Below are 3,957 nucleotides of genomic sequence, written 5' to 3'. Positions count from 1 at the left end.
GTTTTGAAGAAAGAAGAAGGTGGTGAGAATATCTTGGAGTTGAGTGCATTTTGGATCTGGAATTTCTACCTTGTTTGCAACATCCATAAGGTATAAAGCTTGCAACTTTACCAATCCACCATGTAGATCTAGATTCTTACTTTTTAAGTAATCTTTTTGGTCCCAAAGGGTGATTCTTGGACATGGCTTGTTCTTGACCCATTAAGCCGCCCTTTCAGACCTTAGGAAGGGTCTAGAGCTATAAAAATAGGGTCTTAATGGTTGGTTTTGCTCCATGCACTCTCTAGAAGGTCTTAATGTATTAAGACCTTGAGTTAAGCACTTAATGGACATGAAAATTCATATAGTTGGAAACTTATTACTCTTGAGGATGATCTAGCATTGGATCTAAAAATGGGACGTAAGAGCTTAAGGCATTAAGCTCTTATGAGCTTTTGGGAAAACTAGGTGCATGCCCAACATAATTTGAGTACGCAACACATATATAGTCAACCACCCCGATGGTGGTCAATACTCGAGTACGCTCAACGTACCTTAGGATTATGCCCCATGTACGTTCACTGTGTCGACTCGGTTGACTCAGTTGACTTATGGATTTTAACCAGTTTGACTTTGACTTTTACCAAAGGATAGTTGGGGCATTCTGAATAGTGTTGGACAATTGATCATTAAGTGTCGGTTGGAGCTGAGATTCGGAGTCGGGACCTGATCAACTATTGTTCAGACTGTGATGTGAGTTTTCCTCACTATACTTACGGGTCGAAGGCACCAAGGCCGGACCATTGGATTAGATATCATTTTATGTGATTGTATGTTATCATGTTGTAGTGGTCTGTTAGATATGTATTATAGCATATAAGATGATGATATGCTTAGTGATATGTAAACCTGCCTGATTGTCTATTGACTGATTATATGTTTATCTGTTATATGTGCACATTTGTGGTAGGTTGAGGTTGTACTGCTTTGTGTTGTAGCCAACAAACATAGGAGCATTCTAGATATGATCTGAGGGCTGGTTGGCATGCCAGACTCATAATGAGGGCTCAGGAGCATTCCAGATATAAGTTGAGGGCCGGTTGGTATGCTAAACTCGTACTGAGGGTTTGAGGGTATTCCAGTCTGATGACTGAGTGGACCCACTGTATATTTGTAACAGCCCGGAATTCCAGGTATCGTTATATTTATGATTTTTGGGTGTTTTAAGAGGGGACTCGGCGAGTTGGAGCTCAGAATCGCCGAGTAGGATCGCGGATCTGGTCGCGGGTTCGCGACTGGACTCGGCGAGTCCGGATATGGACTCGGCGAGTCCGCGCTGTTTAGCGAAACCCTAACCGTTCAGGTTTGGGACACATATAAGTCCTAGTCCCTGGAGAGAAACCCTAATTCGATTGTGAGCATCTGGAGCAAGGTAGAAGACCATTATTGATCTTGGAAGTGTTATTTTGCAAGGAGAAGGAGGATTGGTTAAGGGAACAACAAGAGAAGCCACATTCTGAGGAGTTGGGGACACAGAGCACGTTATTCAGGTAAGATTTCGAGTTGCATTCTTCTATGTTGATGTGTATGTGAATTTAGGGTTTATTAAACCCTTTTATGGCTAGATTGAGTGTTACCTTAGTCCCCCAAGCGATTGGAACCCTGTATTGGGACCCTTGGAGGTCCAGAATGTCCCATGCCTGAGCTTTTCGGGAATCAATGGAGGTTTTGGATTGGAATCCTTATGCCTTAGGTCAAAATGTAAATTAGGAGTCATGGGGTGTATTATGAGCACCGAAATAAGGACTTTACGTGATGAATCAGTCTAGGAAGGCCAGACCTATGAATGGTTGGAGCAGATCTGACCTTAGAAAGCAGTTTGAGCGGTTGCATGGCATGGACTCGCCGAGTCCGATGAACAGACTCGACGAGTAGCTTGAAGATTAACTGGGACTCGCCGAGTTGTTCTTCAGACTCGGCGAGTTGAGTCGGGGTGGCCCCGCGATTCTTCCAGGAGGAACTCGTCGAGTCAGGGGGATACTCGACGTGTAGAAAGGGAATCTTAGAGAATTGGTGAGAACGTGTAGACTCGCCGAGTCGCCCTAGCACTCGCCGAGTCCGGTCAAAGTTGACCGTTGACCGTTGACCGTTGACCAGAGTGGACCTGTGTTGACTCCTTAGGGATAGTCAACATTAGAGATATAAAGTGTTAACTAGGGACATTATGATGTTAGGAGGATTAGAGCTCGGAGAATCGAGCACGAGGGATTCCCAGGTTGTGAGATATCGAGACACGCGAGGTGAGTCTTCTCACTATACTTTACCTTGAATAGGTAACCAGAGTTATATGATAGAGTATTTGTATGCTATGTATGTTATGTGTTGCACTGCATTCTTCTATGTGATTTATGATATGCTTGTTTACAGAGTTAGAACCTGAGGGTTCACAGAGTATGGGTGCACGGACCCACAGAGTTATAGCCTCGAGTGGCTGTTATGTGTTATATGGTATTTTGGGGAACTCACTAAGCTTTATGCTTACAGTGTTGGTGTTACTTGTTTCAGGTACTAGTGATGATCGCGGGAAGGCGTCGGCCTGATCAGTGCACACACGCAGGATTTTTTTATATTATGTGATCTTGGGGTTTTTATATGTTATGAAGTGAATTACAAACAATGATGTTTTATGAATATTAAATGAATTTTGTCTTTATAAAATGTGAAAAAGTGTTTTTAAATTCTTGGTGTTACAATTTGGTATCAGAGCCTTGGTTTGAGGGATTCGAGTACACCTTCGGGCGTATTTGAACTCAAACTGAGGATTTGAGATACAATTTTCAAAAGATTAGAGGATTTTTGAAAAGATGCAGAGCAAGAGATGTGTGTACGATCAGCCCGCGCCCGAACGGTGATTTCCCAAAATACCCTTACATTATGTGATGCTAATATTGATATGATGTATCTGCATGCTAGAGTAGGCTAGGCATTGCTACTAGGAATAGATTGGCCTGATTTGTGATGCCTTAGTCTAGGGAGAGGTGAGCTGCTATGAGATGCTTGAGAGTGAGTAGGTAGCAGCAAGGGACTTATGATAGATATATTAGAGAGTGGTCTACGCATGATAGAGTACTTGAGACCTGGAATCCAAAGAGGAGGACTTGGAGTGTATTCTGGTGCGGTGCGGACAGTAGTATTGGGCCCGTACTACTGGAAGCACCGGAGTGGGGTGCAGCTCAAGTAAGAATCTTTGGAATGCCAAGAATCAAGGAGGAAAGAGTTAACGAGTGTGAGTGTGTTCGTGGGGATTCTAAATTTATTGTATTTCGTATTTCAGCGGTAGATCATGGTGAGGAAACATTTCACGTCCGAGAGTAGTGGTACCAGTGAGGAGGATATCCGTCGGATCATCCAGGAGGAGGTAGCTGCAGCCATCAGGGCCGAGATTCCGGAGATGTTTGGGTCCATAAAGACCACACTGATTGAGACGTTCGACGAGCGTTATGCCGCTCTTACTGAGGCTGCTGCTGCAGCGGCTACCGCAGCGGTGACTGCTGCAAGGCCGCAGGGTGGGGACGCGTTACTATTCCGGGAATTCAGCAACACAAAACCACCAGAGTTCGATGGGACCCCGGGTCCGGTGGCAGCGATGAGTTGGATATCTGATATTGAGGGGTGCTTCTTCACTTGCTCGTCTCCTGAGCATTTGAAGGTCCGATTCGCGCTGAACCAGCTTCGCTTGGGAGCGAAGGACTGGTGGAAGTTTGCAACGACGCATTATACGCCTGCCGAGCTTTCTGCGGTGACCTGGGAGAGGTTCACCACCATGTTTCGAGATGAGTACGTTCCCCAGGTGGAGAGGGAGCGTGTAGCATAGGAGTTTCTGACCCTCAAGCAGGGTACTGAGTCAATTACAGTAATCACGAGGATGTTCCACGAGAGGGCGATGTTCTGCCCTGAGCACGTGCCCACTGAGCAGGC

The sequence above is a fragment of the Lactuca sativa genome, chromosome 9 (assembly GCF_002870075.4).
Source record: "Lactuca sativa cultivar Salinas chromosome 9, Lsat_Salinas_v11, whole genome shotgun sequence".
Lineage (NCBI taxonomy): Eukaryota > Viridiplantae > Streptophyta > Magnoliopsida > Asterales > Asteraceae > Lactuca > Lactuca sativa.
Note: the sequence above shows the minus strand (reverse complement) of the source record.